Source organism: Gavialis gangeticus, unplaced genomic scaffold (genome assembly GCF_001723915.1).
Source record: "Gavialis gangeticus isolate Ggan-Ray unplaced genomic scaffold, GavGan_comp1, whole genome shotgun sequence".
Taxonomy (NCBI): Eukaryota; Metazoa; Chordata; order Crocodylia; family Gavialidae; genus Gavialis; species Gavialis gangeticus.
In genome coordinates this window covers 34,308,915-34,315,435 of record NW_017728995.1, presented here as the reverse complement: position 1 = coordinate 34,315,435, position 6,521 = coordinate 34,308,915, and the positions used below count along the sequence as shown (strand labels likewise).

The window sequence follows — 6,521 nt, the reverse complement described above, 5'->3', positions numbered from 1 at the left end:
GCATCCCAGCCCCGCCCGCCCGGAGAGGCTGCACAGCCGCTGGCCCCTGTCCCACGTTACATACATCCCGCAGGCGGCTGGCTGGTGCAAGCCGTGCAAACCGCCCAGGCCATTATCACACCAGACATGTCACCGTCCAGCTAGGAGAAAAGCAATCGGCTGCGACGGGAGCGCTTGGAAAGCTGCAACGTTTCTATGCCTGGTTTTTTATCCGGCTTTAATTACAACCTGTAGCCTAGGGGAATTGCCCCGGTTTCTGGGCTTTGCTGCCCCCCCCCCCCTTTCTGCGGCGGGCGGGGGGGTTTTAAGGGGGAGGGGTGGGGGACGGGGCTGGGCCCAAAGCTGGAGGGTCCTGGCTAGAGCATCTTGGCTCCTGCTCAGGGTCCAACCGAGGTCACATTTGAGGTCAGGAAGGAATTTCACCCCATGGTCAGATCGATTCAGACTCGGGGGGTGCCTTCCTCTGCGATCTCTTGAGTGTTTATAGCAGGACGTTGGCTGCCGCAGTCCCATGCTTTACCTGGGGCGGGTTGGGGCGTGCTGCTTTCTCTCGCATCAGGGATGATGGTAGTTTTACGGAGAGGTTAGGTGATGGATTGTCTGGGGTGGTTTGATCCTGCCTCGGGGTTGTTTTATCGGTGATGATGATGCACTTCACCCTTTGCACCCTATGCTATGAGGCTGCTCCGGGGAAGAAGGCAGTACCTCACCCCAGGCTGGGTGTCCCTTACTGGTCTTTTCTCCATGCTGGGAAGCCCACGCATGGGCTTAGACATCCCTTGCTTGGTGCAGATTAGGCCTTTCTCCATGCATGGACGTTGACAGCCACAAAGCTTGGTGTAGGGTCCAGGTGGTGGGTGCAAGAGAATATCTTGACCCCCCCCAAAGAAACCTCAGATGCACATTCTGCATTTCCCCATGCACATCTGCATGTAAAGGAGCTGCACAGCCCAGGGGAGATTGCTGTTGCCCCGGAGCCCAAATGGGGTCCCACGGGGGGTAAGTACCACCCCTGAGCTCAGCAGTGTCTGTTTGCATGCTACCATGCGCTGCTGGGAGAGGCAGTAGGGCTGAGGGTAGGGTATCAATGCAGCAGGCCCGTGTTCAGGTCCTTATGCCCCAAGTGGGAGTGTGGCTTCCTGGGAGGGGGAGAGAGAATTTTCTTTGTGACCTGAGTAAGGCTTCGACTCTCTCTTCCAGGACATCCTCCTAGCCAGCAGAGGAAACAGCATTTAGAAGAAAGCGGCTGTCAGATGGTTACGAAAAGGGGTTGGAAACCAGCCCTGAGAGCCGTTTCCAGCAGCGCACTCCAGCTGGAAGACTGCATCGAGCGGGGCTCCGTCAGGGGTCTGTGCTCAGGCTGGTGCTACACGGCGTCTTCCTTAGTGACTTGTCAGATGGGAGAGAGAGCAGAGCTGCTAGATCTGCAGGTGCTGGCAGGGGCGGCCAGATGTGTCATGAATTGAAGTTCTGCTTTATAATAATCTCGACACGTGGGAGAAAGGGTAAAAAAAAAAAAAACCCTACGGGCTATTTGGCATGGTTAAGTGCCAAGTCCTGCATCCCTGTAGGACTCACCGGTAGCATCAGTGCAAATGAAGGAAACAACTGGGAAGCCACTGATCTTACAGGCAAGGATCCAAGGATTATAGCAGCTATCAAACCAACTCCTGATCAACAACGTCATGCCTTTGCCAAATGTGTGTGCTGTGATCCCTCAGGACAGCATAAGCCCCTCTCCTTCCCTCACTCCTTTTCAGGAGAAGGATTTCAGGGGACGGCTCTGAAACAATAGAGCCAAGACCTTCGCCAAGCCAGGAAATGCAGAGTTACAGGATGCAACACCCGTGGCCGGCATGGAAGAACCAGCTAGTGTAGGGGGAGTGGGCTGGCTCGCGATATCGGGGAGAGACCCAAAGCAGGGTGGGGAGCAGATGCATCATGAGAGAGCACGGAGCAGCTAACAGCACCTGCTTCTCCAAGGGCAACTTCCATCCCCTGTCCTTGGTCGCAGCATGCAGGAGGAGGGAGGATCACGTGGCGTTTCTCCTTTAGCTGACCACAACAGCGTTTTAACCGCGTGATAAATCCCGGGCAGCTCATGAACGGTGTCAAGGTGGCTTCTGAAGGAAGAGAAGCAGGGAGGCACGGCGCAGCGATCACGGACTCCGGGGGCACGTGCATCTCAGCATCTGGGTACACGTAACTCCTGCTCCCATGAAGACTTTGGTTCGTGGCTAGAAGAGTCAGGAAGTTTGGCCTCTCTGCTACGTGGAAACAGCAGCAGTGGAAATGGTCCTAAAGCCAGGGCTGTTTCAGCACAGCATTTGCTAGGAGGGCCTCGGGGAGGTCCAGCAAACCAAAAGATGGACACTAAGGGGAAAGCTGTCACTGGTGGCCAGTGAATCAACCAGCTGACCCTGCTCCAGCCCTGCTTGCTAAGCATGACCAAGATGCTTAAAAGCAAAACTGCAACAGGTACGTTATCTGCCATGTGGCTTGTGTCTAATAGTGTCGTATGGCACAGGGATAAAGGGCCACCTGGCAAGAACATGCCCATCAGGAGGAAAGTGCAAAGTGGAAGTGGAGGCATCTAGGCATGGTGTGAGGCTCACCACCCAACGAGGGGGAAGGACGTGGGAACCGAGAAGGAAAGCGGTGCTGTACATGATCGGCAAGGGGACAGCAGGAAAACCCGGTTTAGCAACCGTGTAAGGTTCAACCTGAGAACGAGCATAATTTCCAGACTCCTGACGAAGGCAAGGCAGAAGGGTTTTCCTACATCCTGACTCCTCAGGCATGTGGCTGTACTTACCATGCTTGCCTATATGAATCAGGCATTTGCGTAGGCTATCATCAAGGCTGCATGTGCTAATTAGCTACAAAATCGTGTCTACGGCTCTACCTACATGGTTTGGGGCTGATTTTTAAAGCAGGCCCCTGGGAACACCCAGTGTTCAAAGGGTTACGTTTCTCATTAATAAAAGCACCTGGATGCCTGGCCAAGATGGTCTTTATTAATAGAAATGGGCACTAGGGATTGAGATGGTGCATCTGTCACGGACTGCATTTTCTCTTCTTTCGTCTCCTATGAATCTTGCTGGTTCATCTGTGGAGCAGAAGGACAGAAACAGGGGGCAAGGGATGTTGGTCACATCACTTAAAGTGCGGTGGAAAGTGCTGAGGTGCCAGGGAGACAGGTGTGGCCTGCCCGTCACCTGAATTTGGTTATAGGGAGTGATATCTGGTCTGGCTCAGATGGCTCCAAACTCTACCTTGGCCTGGATGAAACATCAACATAATCTGTGTCTTTTATAGCAAGTCCAGGTGGATGTCAATCCATGCAGCGGCCTCAGACTTACTCACTGGCTCTCACCGTATTTCAGCCTGAATTGTCTGTCTACATCTTAGATTCAGAGAATCGTAGAAAACGAGGGTTGAAGGGAGCTCAGGGGGTCACATCACATGTAGTCCAACCCCCTGCTTCAGGCAGGACCAGCCCCAACTCCATCATCCCAGCCAAGGCTTTGTCTACCTGGGCCTTAAAAACCTCCAAGGATGGAGACTGCAGCACCTCTCTGGGTAACCTGTTCCAGTGTTTTACTACCCGCCAAGTGAGAGAGTTTTTCCTAATATCCAACCTCAACTTCTCTTGCTGCAACCCATGCCCATTGCTCCTTGTCCTGTCACCACTGAGACCAGTCCAGCTTTATCCTGGTTGAGAACAGCCTCAGATCCAGTGGCTCTCATGCGCAGGGCATGGGGCTGGCCCATTGCAGATCTAGTCACCTATTGCCACATCCAGGAGAAGACACAGACCACATTTTTGGGGCAGAGATGTGCTCAGGTCGAAATACTGGCTCGAGGCTTTCTGCATCTACCTGTGTGACTGTTTATAAGCCGATCTGGACCTTGTGTTTCCTGCTCTAGAGTCAAGATAGAAATCCAGCTGGGAATGAAATGCACTGAAGGTATCCCTGGCTGAGGCACTGGTAGCCCACAGTGCATCCCCATAGCTGGGTCTGTGCAGGGGATTTCATCTGGAAAGAGCCCTCTGATGTGCAGCGCAGACCTGGCCTTGGCCATGGGACGCTGAGCAGGGTTTGTTAGACTAGAGCAATCTGAGGGCAGCAGCAGAGATCCTCTGAGCTGAGCTGGGGGGAAGGCAGCTGGCAGGACATGGCATTAGCAAACAGGAGAAAAGATCTTGAAGGGCTGGCATGGTGCAAAGGGGAGCGGGGGAGAGGCTTGGCATGCATGGTCAAGTGAGCAATGGCACATCTTGCTGGCAGTTCCACCAACAGATGCCCCTGGGGGAAGATCTTACCTTGCCCGTGAGCAGTGATTCTCAGCTGGGATGTCCCATTACCCTGGGGTGCCTTGGGAGCCTTTCCTGGGTGCTCATTGTTAGCAAGGTTAGGTGTGCATGCAGCCTTTGCAAAATCCTAGATCCACCCATAGACTCATTGAGGAACCAGGAGGAGAACCCCTCTCCCCTTCCTGCCCCTCCTTTGCTATAAGCACTAGGCCTTGCTCCACTCCAGACAGAGCCCGGGATGTGGAGACCCCCTTGTGGCACTGCATGGCATGGTGTTGGGGACCGGCGCTCCTCCTCTCCTCCTGGCAGAGCCACAAGGATTCAGTGCATGCCAAGTGCCTCGCTTCAGAGCCGCCGTGGGCTGAGCAGCAGCTGAGGCCAGAAGACAGGCACGTAGATGATGGGGGGCGTGGAGAATAAATTGCATGAGTCAGACTAAAAGCTTCATAAATATTGACTGGCTTTAACCGTCCCCCGGGGACGAGACTACCTTACTTTATAGCCATGGCCTCTCCCTGCTCATTAAGCACTGCTCTCCAGAAAGCACAGGCAAGCCCGGGGGGAGACCGCGGAGACGTCTGCAGGCCTGTACGTGCGTGATGCTCGTGCCCTCTCGCTGCTCCCCAGCTACATCCCTTATCCCCAGCTCTGGGCGCTGATGGCTTTGCCTATGGCTGGGTGGGAAGAAGGTCGTTCCCTGCTGGGGTTTCTACCTAGGTTCCTCCGGGGAGGAAAGGCAGCGGAGTCAGGGAAAGAAACCCTGGCTGAGGGGCATGAAGGAGTGGGAGGGATAGTTCAGGAGGATTGGCACAGCCCAGTGGCCAGCACCCCTAGAGGAGGCTTAAAAAGCCCCTGACACATGGAGCAGAAAGTGGGGGCAGAGGCAACCAGCAAAGCCCAGAAGCCTGGAAAAAACCCATAAATGAAAATAGGCCTGGTTACTCCTATAGGTGTCTGGCTGTCCCTCTGCCAGGGGCACAGGGAAACCAAATAACCTAATGGAAACATAGAGCTGCAATTGCATCCTCAGCCGGGGCAGCTCCCCTGGGCTCGCTGCAATCCAGCCAACATGACCCAAAGCTTCCTGATACCCAGGAGTCTGCTTGCGAGAGGAGGCCGAGGTAATTTAGGACCAAAGAAGTTTGATGGAGACCTCCTATGCTAGACCCCAGCTCTTGACAGCTTCAGACCCTAGTCCCTCAAGGGGCTGTGAGCAAATGAGGCACAGATCCACCATAATTTTCTGGCCACTTCCTCCTTTCACACCAGCCTGACGTCTAGGGAGGATGGCAGCCCTGAGCACCTCTATCTAGGTCCTTAACATGGCCCGACCTGGGGAGAAAAGAGCTTGTGTGCATTGAGAAGGTGATGTCGAGTTGCATTTGCTCATCCCAGGAGCACTGGGGGCAATGCTAGGGGTGCAAAGTCCCTCTGACCAGTTGCACTTGGCCACATGCCCGATCCGGGATTTCTCAGCCTTGCAGGAGACAATCTTCAAAGAGATGCCAGCACTGGGGATCACGAGCTGGAAAACCTAACCCTGAGGTGCTTGTGCCTGTTGGTCGAAGCAGATCACAGGTGCAATCAGGTGGCGTTATAGGAGGAATATGGCATCACGGGGTGAATGTCCCAGCAGACAATATCCACAGACCAGCTGTTTGCAAACTGCCAGTGACTCAGCCCTGCGGCTCATCCCCGCCGTCACGCCAGGGAGGAGACAGGAGCCAAGAACAAAGTTGGCTGTCGTTGTCATTGCTTTGTCTCTCGGTATCATTAAGTCATAACAGCAAATTAATGACTGGTCCTGGCTCTGCTGTGATGAGGAGGCCGTAAATAGCCCAGCACAATGAAGTCACCCCCTGAAACAGAGGTGGGAATGATGCTCCTTGCACGGCACTGTGTTATGTCTGAATAAAACACAAGCTTGACGCAATCAAATGTATCAGCAGAACCACCCCTGTCCCCAAGCAAACCAAGGGGATCTGGCCCCACTTGGGGTAATTTTGGACCTGATGTCCAAGCTGACTCTCTGGCCTGGAATAGGCTGCAACCTGCTGCCTGCCGAGCTGGAGGGAGTCAGGGGTGGGGGAAGACCCCCACACGCCAGCAATCAGTTAAATGAATGTCCATCTCTTCCCCAGCACAATTCTGGCACTCACAACATCTCAGGCTAATTAAGACAGGGAAGGGACGTGATAAATGA

At 54.2% G+C, this 6,521-nt stretch overlaps 1 long non-coding RNA gene across 1 annotated transcript; it reads left to right on the top strand.

The window, feature by feature from the left end:
• Window positions 1–382: 382 nt before the first annotated feature.
• On the top strand, window positions 383–3,000 carry LOC109288111. Its single transcript, XR_002095066.1, has 2 exons — window positions 383–999; window positions 1,201–3,000. It is a non-coding gene; the product is annotated as an uncharacterized LOC109288111 (long non-coding RNA).
• The last annotated feature ends 3,521 nt before the right edge of the window (window positions 3,001–6,521 follow it).